We start from the raw sequence: 18,118 nt of genomic DNA, 5'->3' as shown, positions 1-18,118 counted from the left end.
TCTTTATGCATATATTATTTATTTTTACATATTCCTTTTGTCTTTTCTCTATGCATATGTTGCACACTTTTCCTATATTGTTACTTGCTGGTTCCCCAAGTAGCCCAACATGATTAATCAATAATACAGGGCTGAGTTCACTGCCAACTGACATAACAGAGAACATTACTTCAACAGAGCTTTGGCAGTATCTCAGAGGGGCAAGGGCAATATCAGATTTTATTGAAATTCCGGAGTTTTGTTTAAGGTAGATCTTTGAAGAAGCAGGGCTTAAGACTGAGTACAGATCATGATATAATTATTGAGGATTGGTAAGAAACAGCAGGGTTCAGAGAGTCTTAGGACATAACTGTTAGTTGATACTTTCTATTGACAACTTTATGAGTCTGTTGACAAATTACATTATAAAAATAAAGTTATTTACCTGGCAAAAAGACTCCTGGAAGAGTAAAGTTATACCAGCAAATGTTGGAATATGGAGGTCATGTTCATGTAAACTGTATGGAGTAGATGGTTTCAGTTTTCAACATCTATGTTTTACATAGTTGTAAGAACAGGGTACTGGGCAGACTACTCAGTTTTTGGTTGTTGTTTAATGTTACAATACAGTAAGTATTTTCATATTTTTACATGTACATAAAAAGCAAAGTATATATTCCCACCATTTACTTAGCCATTCCCCTATTAATGGACATAATATTTCCAGTTTTTCACCAATGCAAGTAATACCATTGGGACATACAGCTTTTTCCATGTTTTAAATTAATTCCTTGACATGGAATCCTAGACTAAAATTGCAAAGGCAAGGGAAGGATGATTTTTGTTGCTATCATGCATATTGGCAAATTATTTCTCAGACATAATTGTAACAATTTTAATGCCACCAGCAATATTTTTCCAAGGTTGAATATCAATGCTGTTATTTTTTGCTATGTGGGAAGAAAATTTTGCTACTTTACCTAAAATTTTAGAAAATATAACTCCACTAATTAAGTATTTTACAGAATTGTGTATAAGTAAGTTGATATCTATAAAGAAAAGGAGAGAGAAGACAACATTAGAGTAATAGGCACCAACACTTAAGTATATCACCTACTGAAGATACTTCATCCCAGAGAAGGCACTTTAGATCCTCTATTTGTATGGAATACTAGAAAATCCCCAACATTCTGAACACAAGTACCATCTCACTAATCCAGTTTACCGCGCCCCCCCACCTCGGCTCCGCCATCATTCACAACCAGTGAAGAAGCCAAAAACCTACAAGTGAGGACACTGAACAGCCATAATAAATGCCATCATCTGCTGAGTGGAATGTCCCAAGAAGATCAGGCTGATGAAATGCTTGATGTGTTTGAACTACTGACAGGAAATGAAACTTTTATAAGACAATTGAGGGATGGATGAGAGAAGTACCTAGAAATCTATGCAAGTCAAAGGGAAAGGAAAATAACTTCAGAGAAAACAGAAAAATGTTTAAATAAGTATGTAATTATAGTATACCATGGAGTCAGCTCTACATATTTACATAGTCTTGGAAATGTAAAATATTTAACTCCAAATTATTTTGGAAAGATGAAGGTAAGGAAGATGTGTGTATGTGGTGAAAGTGAGCAAAAGTTGTTCAGTCGTCTCTGACTCTGCAACCCTATGGACTATACAGTCCATGGAATTCTCCAGGCCAGAATACTGGCATGGGTAGCCTTTCCCCTCTCCAGGGGATCTTCCCAACCCAGGGATCAAACCCAGGTCTCCCACATTGCAGGCAGATTCTTCCTGCATTGCAGGCTGATTCTTTACTAGCTGAGCCACAAGGGAAGCCCAAGAATACTGGAGTGGGTAGCCTATCCCTTCTCCAGGAGATCTTCTCTACCCAGGAGTCAAATCAAGGTCTCCTGCATTGCAGGAGGATTCTTTATCAACTGAGCTATCAGGGAAACCTAGATGTGTAACCCAGAGAAGGCAATGGCACCCCACTCCAGTACTCTTGCCTGGAAAATCCCATGGATGGAGGAGCCTGGTAGGCTGCAGTCTATGGAGTCGCACAGAGTTGGACACAACTGAAGCGACGTAGCAGCAGCAGCAAATGTGTAACCACCTTGAGTGGTAAGAAGGAAAATTTCCCCTGACCCGCAGAGGGATCAAACCCGCGACCTTGGCATTGTTAGCACCACGCTCGAACCAACTGAGCTAATAGGCCATGATGTGTATATGGAGAATAACAAATTCTCTCATATAGGGATGTCAATCAGAAATGCCTAAAATTTAAAGACAATCAAAAAGTAGCAATTTAAGATTTTTTAAAAATCTATATATAAAAGCAAAAATTAAGAAATAACTTGGAAATAATGCCTTCTGTGGAGTGAAATAATGGCTACAGGACATTCCTGTTTTTCACAGTGGTTTAAGCAACTATATGCATATTTTAAGAGATTTTTTAAAAAATGATTTCTACAATGTTCACCACTCTGACTTCACTCTTGTTTTTTTCCCTTCCAAATTCAAAGCAGACCTGGATTTGGAACTCTGAGAAGCACATATAGAGCTTGCCAGATTTCTACTTCAAAAGCATGGGTGCGACAGGTTATAGGGAGAAAGGGGAGTTTGGACCTATATAAAACTCCTCTGGGAGAAGTGATCAGCAGTAATACAAACATTTTAATTCCAATCATGACTTAATCCTGTCCACTAAGTCATTTGCAGTTATTTTTAAGGGGCTTGCTCCTCCTTGTTTTTTAGTAGCAGCATGAAGCAGCCAATAGATAAAATTTTTAGGCATGTCTGAAAAGAACACTGCACACATCAACAGCTCACAAGTTCCTTTTGTGTCAATAACATGAATTTTCTCATCCCGAAAAAACACTCAGGTCTTAGTGTGACTGACTTGGGAACAACAATCAGCAGTCCCATGTTATTTCCCTTCAAGAGGGAGAAAATTAGCTTATTAACAAATAATTAGTTTTGTTTTGTTTTTAAAGGTAAAAAAATGGTGAGCATTAGGACTTCAAGCCTGAAACGAAATTTGGCAGAGGGTCTCCTGGCACATCCATTGTTCATTCCCTCACTATACCTCAACCTCTTGCCTCACCACCCACAACTTATCCAAATCTTTGTTCCAAAACCAGAAAAAGAAGAAACCCCTTCATTGGGATTAAGTTATCTACCCTAGAGTTGATCCCACTTCATCTCCATCGGAATCCTTCTTTATCAATGAGGAAGTGAGGGGAATCTGTGTCCTTTGATCTACTTAAAGCAATTGATCTTGATGACTGGGTCTGAAGATAAGAACAAATATAACTAAATGTTTACCAACTTCAGATAACTTTCCCCTCTTTTTTTTTTTCCCTCCTTGGTCAGGCAAATGTCCGAGCTTAAGAATTTATAAGTCAGCATTAAAAGTCAAAACTTACATAAGTAAAAGAAAAATATAGCCAAGATGTAAGAGCAAACAGACTAAAAAGAAATTCGCACCAAATATAAGTGTTAATATCCTTGTAAAGAATTCATCTAAACTGATTTTTAAAAGTATTCATACTGTTAAGAGGTATAAGTATTAGAAAGGAGGGGAGAAAATATGCCAACAGGCAAATAGATAATTTACAAAAGATGAACCATAAACATATGGTAAAATAATTAACTGAACTACTAATCAAAGAAAAACACATGGAAACAATGAAGTGACATTTGTTGCTTATGAAATTAGCTATATGTATAAAATAATAGCACCCAGTTCTGGGACGACTGTGGTGACAAGTTGTCCTCAATGATACAGCTAGTGGCACTAAATTAGGACAACTTTTTTTTTGTAATTTTATTTATTTAAACTTTTTATTTTGTATTGGGGTATAGCTGATTAATAATGTTGTGATACTTTCAGCTGAACAGAGAAGAGACTCAGCCATACATAAACATGTATCCATTCTCCCCCAAATCCCAAGCATAACCTTTTTGCAATGCAGTTTGGCAGAACAGATCCAAAATCTTAAAAATGGTCATGTCCTTTGAACCATAACTCATTCCTGGAAATGTATGAGAAAATAATAATTCAAAATGCAATATGTGTATATGGAGAAGCAACAGGCAAAAATTTTAAGTCCTAGAAATGTTAGTTTCTGGGACTTCAAAGGAGGTGGTTACATAAAATATAACATCCAATCAAAAGAATGGTATATGCTATTTTAAAACATGTATTTGAGGTCAGGACTTCCGTGGTGGCTCAGACGGTAAGGCGTCTGCCTACAATGCGGGAGACCCAGGTTCGATCCCTGGGTCAGGAGGATCCTCTGGAGAAGGAAATGGCAGCCCACTCCAGTACTCTTGCCTGGAAAATCCCATGGACAGAGGAGCCTGGTAGGCTACAGTCCATGGGGTCGCAAGTAGTCGGACACAGCTGAGCAACTTCACTAACAAGGAGGAAAGGCTTCCCAGGTGGCTCAGAAGATAAAGAATCTGTCTGCAATGCAGAAGACCTGGGTTCAATCCCTGAGTTGGGAAGATCCCCTGGAGTAGGATATGGCTATCCGCTTAAGTATTCTTGCCTAGAAAATTCCATGGACAGAGGATTGTTCTTGGCTACACTCCATGAGGTCACAAAGAGGTGGACCTGACTGAGCAAATAAGCACGAAGGCACAACAAAGAGGTAAAACTAATAGTGTTTAACATGCGGGAAAAAAATTTAAAATATATGCACACTGGTGGTACAGTGGAAGAGACAAGATGGCAAAGTAAAAGAACATGAGTGATTTCTTCTAACATAAACACTAAAATCACAACAAACTGCTAAATAGCCACCAACCACCACCACCAACAACAAAATACTGGAACCTTCAAAAAAAAAAAAAAGATACCTTACATCCAAAGCCCAAGAAGAAGCCACAAGAGAAGGCAGGAAGGGCACATTCGCAGTAAAATAAAGTTCCATACATTCTAGGTGGCAACCTAAAAACTGGAAAACAGTTATACCACAGAAGTTCTACCAGAGGAGTGAAAGTTCTGCCTCCCACATCAGGCTTCCCAGGCAACAAGATGAGTAGTGCCCAGAGAATCTAGTTTTGGAGACCAATGGGTTTGATTGCAGGAATTCCTTGGGACTGGGTGAAACAGAAACTCCACCCTTGGAGGACACACACAGAATCTTGTGCAGACCAGGACCCAGGGAAGAAAGCAAGTGACCGCACAAGAGATTGGGTCAGACATATCTGCTAGTCCTGCGAGGTCTCCTGCAGAGGAAGAGGCGGTGGTGGCTCACTCTGTGGACAAATCACTGGGAGTGGCAGTTCTGCAAGTAGTCATCGGCATGAGCACTCCTGAGGCAGCTATTTTCTCACCAAACGTGGCCCCACCCAACAGCCTGTCTCACCGAGATATGTCCCCAGTGCTGTAAAAGTTCTAGGGCCCACAGATTTCCCAACCTGGCGATCCAGCAGAGGGACTGAGAACCCCTAGGGAATTTGACTTTGAAAGCCAGTGGGATTTGATTGTAGAACTTCCATAGGACTTGGAAAACAGACTCTTGAAGGGCACAACAAAACTTGTGCACCCTAGGACCCAGGAGAAAGGAGCTCAGACCCCAAAAGGGACTGAGCAGACTTGCCTATGAGAGTCCTGGACTCTCTGGTGAAGGTGTGAGTTGACAGTGGCCTGCTGCAGGGTCAGGGGCACTGGCCACAACAGTCCTGGGAGCCATGACATGCTGCCCTAAGTCCATTTGAAGGGGTGGCCATTATAGCCATTACAGCCCAACCCATCAGCAGAAAATTGGATTAAAGATTTACTGAGCACGGCCTCACCCACCAGAGCAAGATCCAGTTTTCCCAAGTCAGTCCCTCCCATCAGGAAGCTTCCACAAGCTTCTTATCCTCATCCATCAGAGGACAGAAAGAATGAAAACGGAAATCACAGAAAACTAATCAAACTGATCACATGGATTATAGCCTTGTCTAGCTCAATGAAGCTATGAGCCATGCCATGAGGGGGCACCCAAGACGGATGGGTCATGGTGGAGAGTTTGGACAAAATGTGGTCCACTGGAGAAGAGAATGTCAAACCACTTCAGTATTCTTGCCTTGAGAACGTCATGAACAGTATGAAAAGGCAAAAAGATATGACACTGAAAGATGAACTCCCCATCTTGGTTGGTAGGTGCCCAATATGCTACTGGAGAAGAGTGGAGAAATAACTCCAGAAGGAATGAAGAGGCTGAGCCAAACCTGAAACAACACCCAGCTGTGGATGTGTCTGGTGGTGAAAGTAAAGTCTGATGCTATAAAGAACAGTATTGCATAGGAACCTGGAATGTTAGGTCCATGAATCAAGGTCAATTGGACATGGTCAAGCAGGAGATGGCAAGAGTGCACATCAACATCTTAGGAATCAGTGAACTAAAATGGACATGAACAAGAATGGGGGAATTTAATTCAGATGACCATTATTTTTACTACTGTGGGCAAGAATCCCTTAGGAGAAATGGAGTGGCCCTCATAGTCAACAAGAGTCCAAAATGCAGTACTTGGATGCAATCTCAAAAACAACAGAATGATCTCTGTTTGTTTCCAAGGCAAACCATTCAATATCACAGTAATCCAAGTCTATGCCCCAACTAGTAATGTTGAAGAAGCTGAAGTTGAATAGTTCAATGAAGATCTACAAGACCTTCTAGAACATCAAAACAAGATGGCTTTTTCATCATAGGGGACTAGATGCAAAAGTAGGAAGCCAAGAGAGATACCTGGAGTAGCAGGCAGTTTAACTGTGGTATACAAAATTAAGCAAGGCAAAGGCTAACAGAGTTTTGCTGAGAGAATGCACTGGAAATGGCAAACACCCTCTTCCAACAAAATAAGAGACGACCCTACACATGGACATCACCAGATGATCAATAACGAAATCAGACTGATTTTATTTTTGGCAGCTGAAGATAGAGAAGCTCTATACAATCAGCAAAAACAAGACCTGGAGCTGACTGTGGCTCAGATCATGAACTTCTTATTGCCAAATTCAGACTTAAATTGAAGAAATTAGGGAAAACCACTAGGCCATTCAGGTATGACTTAAATCAAATCCCAAATCACAAAGTGCTGCACCCAATAAGCCAGAAAATTTGGAAAACCCAGCAGTGGTCACAGGACTGCAAAAGGTCAATTTTCATTCTAATCCCAAAGAAAGGCACTGCCAAAGAATGTTCAAACTACTGCACAATTGCACTTATTTCACATGCTAGCAAAGAAATGCTCAAATTCTCCAAAATCGGGACTTGAAACAACAGACTGGTTCCAAATAGGAAAAGGAGCACGTCAAGGCTGTATATTGTCACCCTGCTTATTTAACTTACATGCAGAGTACATCATGAGAAACCCTGGACTGAAAGAAGCACAAGCTGGAATCAAGATTGCCAGGAGAAACATCAATAACCTCAGATATGCAGATGACAGCACCCTTATGGCAGAAAGTGAAGAAGAACTAAAGAGCCTCTTGATGAAAGTGAAAGAGGAGAGTGAAAAAGTTGGCTTAAAGCTCAACATTCGGAAAACTAAGATCATGGCATCTGGTCCCATCACTTCATGGGAAATAGATAGGGAAACAGTGGAAACATTGGCTGACTTTATTTTGGGGGGCTCCAAAATCACTGAAGATGGTGATTGCAGCCATGAAATTAAAAGACGCTTACTCCTTGGAAGGGAAGTTATGACCAACCTAGATAGCATATTAAAAAGCAGAGACATCCCTTTGCCAACAAAGGTCTGTCTAGTCAAGGCTATGGTTTTTCCAGTGGTCATGTATGGACGTGAGAGTTGGACTGTGAAGAAAGTTGAGTGCCAAAGAAATGATGCTTTTGAACTGTGGTGTTGGAGAAGACTCTTGAGAGTCCCTTAGACTGCAAGGAGATCCAACCAGTCCATCCTAAAGGAGATCAGTCCTGGGTGTTCATTGGAAGGACTGATGCTGAAGCTCCAGTACTTTGGCCACCTCATGCGAAGAGTTGACTCATTGGAAAAGACCCTGAAGCTGGGAGGGATTGGGGGCAGGAGGAGAAGGGGGTGACAGAGGATGAGATGGCTGGATGGCATCACTGACTTGATGGGCATGAGTTTGAGTAAACTCTGGGAGTTGGTGATGGACAGGGAGGCCTGGCGTGCTGCGATTCATGGGGTCACAAAGAGTTGGACATGACTGAGCAATTGAACTGAACTGATACATAGAAAGGGGCTTCCCAGGTGTTGCTAGTGGTAATGAACCCACTTGCCAATGAAGGAGATGTAAGAGATGTGGGTTTGATCCCTGGGTCAGGAAGATCTCCTGGAGAAGGGCATGGCAACCCACTCCAGTAGTTTTGCCTTGAGAATCCCATAGACAGAGAAGCCCAGTGGGCTACAGTTCATAGGGTCGCAAAGAGTTGAACTAGACTGAAATGACTTGGCACGCACATATACAATCCTAAAGATGCTACCAGAAAACTACTAGACCTCATTAATGACTTTGGTAAAGTTGCAGGATACAAAATAAATACCCAGAAGTCTGTTGGAGTTCTATACCAATGAAAGATCAGAAAGATAAATTAAAAAAACAATCCCATTTACTGTTGCATCAAAAAGAGGCAAATACTTAGGAATAAACTTACCTAATGAAGCAAAAGACCTGTACTCCAAAAACTATGAGATGCTGATGAAGGAAATTGGAGATGACACAAACAGAAAGATATACTATGTTCTTGGACTGAAGAATCAGTATTGTCAAAATGACTGTACTACCCAAGGCAATCCACAGGTTCAATGCAATTCCTATCAATTAGCAATGGCATTTTTCAGAGAACAACAACAAAAATTCTTAAAATTTGTATGGAGACACAAAAGACCTTGAATAATCAAAGTAATCTTAACAAAGAAAATGGAACTGGAGGAATCAGGTTCATGACATCACACTATACAGTAAAGCTACAATCATCAAAGCAGTATGATACTGGCACAAAAACAGAAATATAGATCAATGGGAAAGGATAGAAAGCCTAGAAATAAACTCATTCACCTATGGTCCATTAATCTACAACAAAGGAGGCAAGACTATATAATAGAGAAAAGAGAGTCTCTTCAATAAATGGTGCTGAGATAACTGGACAACTGTATGTAAAAGAAGAAACTAGAACATACTTTAACACCATATGCAAAAATAAACTCAAAATAGATTAAAGACCTAAATGTATGATTGAATACTATAAAATTCTAGAGAACAATATAGGCAGAACACTATGACATAAATCACAGCCTATCTTTTTCCATCCATCTCCTAGAGCAATAAAAATAGAAAAATAAACAAATGGAACCTAATTAAAATCAACAGCTTTTGCACAACAAAGGAAACCATAAACAAAATGAAAAGACAACCCTCAGAATGTGAGAAAATATTTGCAATCAATGTGATTGACAAAATTTACAAATTGTTCAAGTAGCTCAATATTAAAAAAAAAAACCCCAAACAACCCAATCAAAAAATGGGCAGAAGACCTACATAGACATTTCTCCATCGAAGTCATACAGATGGCCAACAATCACATGAAAAGATGCTCAATATCTCTCATTACTACAGAGATGCAAATGAAAACTACAATGAGATATCACCTCATATCAGTCAGAGTGGCTATCATCAAAAAGTCTACAAATAACAACAACTGGAAAAGAGAGAATTCTTTTTTGGAGAAAAGGGAACTCTTCTACACTGCTGTTGGGAATGTAAACTGGTACAGCCACTATGGATAATAGTATGCAGATTCCTTAAGAAACTAAAAATAGACTGCCAGATAACTCAGCAATCCTAGTCCTGGGCATATATCCAGAGAAAACTCTAATTCATAATGATGCACAACTCCAGTGTTCATTGCAGCACTACTGTTTAAAATAGACAAGATGTGGGAACAACCTAAATATCCATGGACAGAGGAACAGATAAAGAACATGTGGTACACATATACAGTGGAATATGTAATTTAAAAGAAGGAAATAATGCTATTTCAAGAAATATGAACAGACCTAGGGATTATCATACCAAAAAAAAGTCAGACAGAGGAATACAAATACTGTATGGTATCACTTAAAAGCAGAATCTTAAAAAAAAAAAATGTTACAAATGAACAGAAACAGACTCAGGCTTAGTGAATGAATTTAAGGTTTCCAGCAGGGATTAGTTGTGGGGAAGGGATAGATTGGGAGTTTGGGATTGACATGTACACACTACTATATTTAAAATAGAAAACCAACAAGAATCTACTGTATAGCACAGGGAACTCTGCTCAATACTCTAATAACCTAAATGGGAAAAGAATTTGAAAAAGAATAGATACATGCATAACTGAATCACTCTACTGTATATATAAGACTAACAACATTGTTAATTAACTATATGCCAATATACAAGAAAAATATAATGTATATGCAAACTATGATTACACCAGTGTTTTCAAAGTTGCATACTTTAAAAACTATTCCAAAGTGATAATAATAATAGTTGGTTTAAGTTGGTTTACTATTAAGTTTTAATAGTAATAGTTGGTTTAAGAAGTGAAATTAAGGGTGACAACACGTATTTACTTTAAATTTTTTAAATTTATGAACATAGTTTTACAAAATAGGCAGATAATACCACCTTTATGGCAGAAAGTGAAGAGGAATTAAAGAGTCTCTTGATGAAGGTAAAAGAGGAGAGTGAAAAAGCTGGCTTAAAACTCAGCATTCAAAAACAAAGATCAGGGCATCTGGTCCTACCTCTACATAGCAAATAGATGGGGAAACAATGGAAACAGTGACAGACTTTATTTTCTTAGGCTCCAAAATCACTGCAGCCATGAAATTAAAAGACACTTGCTCCTTGGAAGAAAAGCTATGACAAACCTACACAGCATATTAAAAAGCAGAGGCATTACTTTGCCTCATAGATCTGTCTAGTCAAAGCTATGGTTTTCCCAGTAGTCACGTACAAATGTGAGAGCGAGACAATAAAAAAAGCTGAGTGCTGAAGAATAGATGCCTTCCAACTGTCGTGCTGGAGAAGACTCTGAGAGTCCCTTAGACAGACAGGAGATCAAACCAGTCAATCCTCAAGGAAATCAACCCTGAACATTCATACCGTAGATGCTAAAGCTCCAATAATTTGGCCACCTGAGGCGAAGAGCTGACTCATTGGAAAAGACCCTGATGCTGAGAAAGACTGAAGGCAGCAGAAGGGGACAACAAAGGATGAGATGGTTGGATGGTATCATTGACTCAATGGACATGAGTTTGCGCAAACTCCAGGAGATGGTGAAGGACAGGGAAGCCTGGCGAGCTGCAGTCCATGGGGTCGCAAAGTTTCAGACACAATTGAGTGACTGAACAAAACAATGTGTGTGTATGTATGTATGTGTGTGTGTATGTACGTGTATCTATAAAGTTTCAAAGGAATTAGAAAAGAAGGCCAAGGAACAACCAACTTATCTAGAAGTGGGAAAATCTGCCTGGACCAGGAGAAGCAGGAGCAGCCCCAGGCCTGGATCTGGTCAAGTTCATCAGTCTCCTGGAATTGAGTGGGGTAGACTGATTCCTCCTACTTAGCAATGCTGGGGACCCCTGGAAACGGAGTGTAACAGAGTAATTTAAAGGAAAGAACTGGGGAGAAACAGAGGTAAGAGGCAAGAAAAGGGGTACTGGCCCACGATGGAATCAGTGATCCATGGGGTTAAGAAAATGGATGAGTATAGGCGGAAGAGGTGAAGTACCTGGGGAGGGGAGCAGGAGAGAACTGCAGCCTGGAAACTGAAAGACAGCATGTTGAGGATTGTGGCAGGCATGCTCGTGTGGACTAACAGTTTCTCAAATTCTGTTGCTTTTCCACTATAAAGTTACCACACATTTTTTGTAAAATGAAAAAAAATAAGAACAATATGATATCGAAACATATGTGCTCAGTTGACTCTTTGCAACTCATGGGCTGCAGCCCACCAGGCTCCTCTGTCCATAGAATTCTCCAGGCAAGAATACTGGAGTGGGCTGCCATGTCTGCCTCCAGGGGATCTTCCAGACCCAGGGGCCAAACTGGCATCTCCTGCATTTCCAGCATTGGCAGGTACATTCTTTACAACTGTACCACCTGGGATGCCCCATGATATCGATATACTGGCTTAAATTTCCAATTGTTATAACTTGGGAAAAACCTTCCATTGTGTGACCTTTATCTAGGGTGTTACAATTTTTGAACTGTTAGTGGTGGTAGATGAGGGGTTTTTCCCCAATATCTTCACTTGCACAACTAAAAGTCAATACCCTTGTTACTGTTCCCCATTTTCCCATCATGAAACCTCAAAGGCTGGGGAGCAGGATAAGAGCAATGGAGGTGGAAGTGATAGTTTATGATGAATGGTGTCGGATTCATGATCTCTGAAGGTGATTCAATTCAGGACCAGAGACCAGACCTGATCACTCAAGAGATTTTGTATAGCAGAGTTTTATGAAAGTATAAAAAGGGACAGAGAAAGCTTCTGACAGACATCGGAAGGGGATGGAGAGTGCCCCCCTTGCTAGTGTTAGCAAGGGAGTTATATACTTTTTCAATTAGTTTTTTTTTTTTTCTGTTTCAGTTTTTTTTTTTAACATTCTTTTTTTTTTTTTCCTTTGGAGGCTAATTACTTTACATCATTGCAGTGGTTTTTGTCATACATTGAAATGAATTAGCCATGGATTTACATGTATTCCCCATCCCGGTGCCCCCCCCCCCCCCCCCCTCCACCCGATCCCTCTGGGTCTTCCCAGTGCACCAGGCCCGAGCACTTGTCTCATGCACCCAACCTGGGCTGGTGATCTGTTTCACCCTAGATAATATACATGTTTCAATGCTGTTCTCTTGAAACATCCCACCCTCGCCTTCTCCCAGAGTCCACAAGTCTGTTCTATACATCTGAGTCTCTTTTTCTGTTTTGTATATAGGGTTATCATTACCATCTTTCTAAATTCCATATATATGTGTTAGTATACTGTAATGGTCTTTATCTTTCTGGCTTACTTCGCTCTGTATAATGGGCTCTAGTTTCATCCATCTCATTAGAACTGATTCAAATGAATTCTTCTTAATGGCTGAGTAATATTCCATGGTGTATATGTACCACAGCTTCCTTATCCATTCGTCTGCTGATGGGCATCTAGGTTGCTTCCATGTCCTGGCTATTATAAACAGTGCTGCGATGAACATTGGGGTGCACGTGTCTCTTTCAAATCTGGTTTCCTTGGTGTGTATGCCCAGAAGTGGTATTGCTGGTTCATATGGCAGTTCTATTTCCAGCTTTTTAAGAAATCTCCACACTGTTTTCCATAGTGGCTGTACTAATTTGCATTCCCACCAACAGTGTAAGAGGGTTCCCTTTTCTCCACATCCTCTCCAGCATTTATTGCTTGTAGACTTTTGGATAGCACCCATCCTGACTGGCATATAATGGTACCTCATTGTGGTTTTGATTTGCATTTCTCTGATAATGAGTGATGTTGAGCATCTTTTCATGTGTTTGTTAGCCATCTGTATGTCTTCTTTGGAGAAATGTCTGTTGAGTTCTTTGGCCCATTTTTTGATTGGGTCATTTATCTTTCTGGAGTTGAGCTGGAGGTGTTGCTTGTATATTTTTGAGATTAATCCTTTGTCTGTTGCTTCGTTTGCTATTATTTTCTCCCAATCTGAGGGCTGTCTTTTCACCTTGCTTATAGTTTCCTTTGTTGTGCAAAAGCTTTTAAGTTTCATTAGGTCCCATTTGTTTATTTTTGCTTTTATTTCTAAAATTCTGGGATGTGGGTCATAGAGGATCCTGCTGTGATTTATGTCGGAGAGTGTTTTGCCTATGTTCTCCTCTAGGAGTTTGATAGTTTCTGGTCTTACATTTAGATCTTTAATCCATTTTGAGTTTATTTTTGTGTATGGTGTTAGAAAGTGTTCTAGTTTCATTCTTTTACAGGTGGTTGACCAGTTTTCCCAGCACCACTTGTTAAAGAGGTTGTCTTTTTTCCATTGTATATCCTTGCCTCCTTTGTCGAAGATAAGGTGACCATAGGTTCGTGGATTTATCTCTGGGCTTTCTATTCTGTTCCATTGATCTATATTTCTGTCTTTGTGCCAGTACCATACTGTCTTGATGACTGTGGCTTTGTAGTATAGTCTGAAGTCAGGCAGATTGATTCCTCCAATTCCATTCTTCTTTCTCAGGATTACTTTGGCTATTCGAGGTTTTTTGTATTTCCATACAAATTGTGAAATTATTTGCTCTAGTTCTGTGAAAAATACCGTTGGTAGTTTGATAGGGATTGCATTGAATCTATAGATTGCTTTGGGTAGTATAGCCATTTTGACAATATTGATTCTTCCAATCCATGAACATGGTATATTTCTCCATCTGTTTGTGTCCTCTTTGATTTCTTTCATCAGTGTTTTATAGTTTTCTATGTATAGGTCTTTTGTTTCTTTAGGTAGATATACTCCTAAGTATTTTATTCTTTTTGTTGCAATGGTGGATGGTATTGTTTCCTTAATTTCTCTTTCTGTTTTCTCATTGTTAGTGTATAGGAATGCAAGAGATTTCTGTGTGTTAATTTTATATCCTGTAACTTTACTGTATTCATTGATTAGCTCTAGTAACTTTCTGGTAGAGTCTTTAGGGTTTTCTATGTAGAGGATCATGTCATCTGCAAACAGAGAGAGTTTCACTTCTTCTTTTTCTATCTGGATTCCTTTTACTTCTTTTTCTGTCCTGATTGCTGTGGCCAAAACTTCCAAAACTATGTTGAATAGTAGTGGTGAGAGTGGGCACCCTTGTCTTGTTCCTGATTTCAGGGGAAATGCTTTCAATTTTTCACCATTGAGGGTGATGCTTGCTGTGGGTTTGTCATATATAGCTTTTATTATGTTGAGGTATGTTCCTTCTATTCCTGCTTTCTGGAGAGTTTTAATCATAAATGGATGTTGAATTTTGTCAAAGGCTTTTTCTGCATCTATTGAGATAATCATATGGTTTTTATCTTTCAATTTGTTAATGTGGTGTATTACATAAGTCAATTAGTTTTTACAGTAAAGCAAAAGAATGTCTGAAGGTGGTAAAGATCTTACTAGACTCACTCCCATAATTTGCATTTTAAAATAACAGGATTAGCCAGAAGGTTTTCAGGACGGTGAAACTGTCCTCAAGCAGGATACATTGTTGTTATATAGTCCTAAGTACAGAGTTTAAACTGAGTTGCTTGCTGTATAATCATCAGATCCAGGCTTAAAGAGAGAAATGTTTTATGTGACTAAGACTAAGGAGAGTAGAGGGGGAAAAAAATGATGTTTGTCCTTTCCTCCTCCTCGAGAATTCCAGACCCCTTTCTCCTCCTTGAGGACCCCAGACTTCTTAACAGCCTGCCTAGGAATTGACTCTTAGAAGCCAGCTCTCTAAATGGAGCATCATGTGGGTGTGGGTAGGGGACCAGGGCCTGGAGATTCCATTACTCTGGATGAAAAAAAGATGGGACAGATGCAGAAACTACCTTTAATTCTCCTAATCCAAGAGTCTAAAGGATGAACTAGAGATTATCATTCTAAGTTCAGCCAGAAAGAGAAAGACAAATACCATACGATAATCACTTTTATGTGGAATATAAAATAGGACACAAATGAACCTATCTGTGAAACAGAAACAGAATCACAGACACAGAGAACAGGCTGGTAGTTGCCAAGGAGAAGGGAGGGGATGGAAGGAGATGATGGGGTCAGCAGATTTAAGCTTTGATTATAGAGTGGATAAACAATAAGGTCCTACTGTATAGCATAGAAAACTGTATTCAGTTTCCTAAGATAAATCAAAATGGAAATGAATAAAGAATGTATATATAACAGAATCACTTTATCATATAGCAGAGACTAACACAACATTGTAAATCAACTATACTTCAATTTAAAAAATTAAAAAATAGAGTCAAAATGTACAGAAATGAGCTGAGTAGTTATCACTTTAGCCTCATACATTTAATGAGATGTCGCTTCTTAATAGTAATTTTCTGTCATGTAGTAAGTTTCAACCTGTTTTACCCCTTCCTCTCTATTTCATCATGCTTAGCTGTGATTTCAAAGCCTTTCTAGGCTAAGAGCCTGGGGTTCATTCTGAACCCTGAGTGCTTCGCTGCTATAGAATTCCAGTCAAAAGTAGTTGTGTAAACTGGTGAGTGGGTAATGGCTGCCAGAAACTGATTAGTTTTTCTCCCATATTCCTGCTACTGGCTTTAAAAGAGCATTCTTATATTCCTTAAATTGGTGGAAGACTGTTATTCAGAAAATTTGTTCAAGTCAGAGGCATAAAACATTAAAAACATAGTGCTAAAAAAACTAGTGGGCTGAAGGGTGGGGGCTGGGTGGAAACAGAAGGTATGCAGTTATTTGAACATTGAAATGGTCCTTGACCTCTTATATGACCCTTGGCAATGCCAGCTGTCTCAGGCAAGATCATCCACTCATTACCACCCATGAATGACACTGAGTGGGGAGCACCGCCAGCTATATTTAATGAGTGTGGGAGGCAGTTAGGGCTTCCCAGGTGGTAAAGAACTTGCCTGCCAATGCAGGAGATGTAAGAGACTCGATTCATCCCTGGGTCAGGAAGATTTCCTAGAGGAGGGCTTGGCAACCCACTCCAGTATTCTTGCCTGGACAATTCCATAAACAGAGCAGTCTGGTGGGCTTCGGTCCATAGGGTCTCAGAGTCGAACATGACTGAAGCCACTTAACACCCGTGCACAAATGCAGTTGATTATCTCACTTGGTCCTTTATGAGGGATGGAAAACATTAGCAGAATGAGGCCCATGTCCCTCCCTTCCCCCAGCAGTTTCATGATCAAGATTAGATTTATTGGGGTGATTAAAAATATTTGTTGAGGACCTACTAAGAGCACAACTTCTAGACATACAAGAAAGAATAATCATTCCCATTTCCCAGGAATTTATTCTTAAGAAAAAATGGAGGTATTTGTATTAACTAGTTAAAAAAAAAATCACAAGAGGTGCCATGAAGAGCATGAACAAGTGATTAATCACCAAATGAGTGACACAGCCCATAAATGCAGACTTTACATGACACACATCCCATTCAAAACATAGCTTCAGAACTTATGGTTACCATTGGGGCGGGCTGGGGGGAAGAGGTAGTTAGGGAGTTTGAGATCAACATGTATACACTGCTATATTTAAAATGGATAACCAGCAAGGACCTACAGTAAGGCACACGGAACTCTGCTCAGTGTTATGCGGCAGCCTGGATGGGAGAGGAATTTGGAGAATGGATACATGGATATGTACGGCTAAATCACTTTGTTGTGCACCTGAAACTGTCACAACATTGTTAATCAGCTATACTCCAATATAAAATAAAACGTTAAGGACAAACAAAAAACATAGGTTCAAACACCCTGTTCATCTTGCTGTTGGGTTTGATTTATTTTCATGAAAACACTGGAACTAAACTTATGTGGGGCTGATGATCCTGATCTGTGTTGTGTTTCCTTATTCCAGACAAGGGTAATCAGCCTGATGACATGAATCTGACATGTTTGATGTGAGGCAGTGATACTTCCAAGTGTGGTCCCGGGGACAAAGAAAATAACAATACTGCTTCCAGCTTGTAGGAGTCTCTACCCTGATGGGCAGGAAGAGAAATAGACCAATACTTAAACACAGGGTGATTCTGCTATTGGACAAATAACTACCAACACACTCTAAAATTCTCCTTGATCCAGAAATTGAACTTCTAAAAGTTTAAGAAAATACCCTTATCAGAAATGTACACAAATATTTATGTATAATCATACTGATCATAATAAAAAACTATGGTTATAAACAACACTGATCATAAGAAAAAATACTGAGATATTCAATGAATAACACTGATCATAATAAAAAATCTGAGATATTCTAAATGGCTAACAGTAGGGAGTAGCTTTAATAAAATATGTATATACTAATTCTATGCAGCTATTAAAATTATGATATGTATGTATATTTTTGACATTGCAATATATTTACAACACTGCTAACTCAAAAACTATATCATAGAAAAAAACTTTTATGTATAATACTCTATATATAATATAAACC

This window comes from Odocoileus virginianus, chromosome 1, assembly GCF_023699985.2.
Source record: "Odocoileus virginianus isolate 20LAN1187 ecotype Illinois chromosome 1, Ovbor_1.2, whole genome shotgun sequence".
Lineage (NCBI taxonomy): Eukaryota > Metazoa > Chordata > Mammalia > Artiodactyla > Cervidae > Odocoileus > Odocoileus virginianus.
This window is presented reverse-complemented; position numbering follows the sequence as displayed.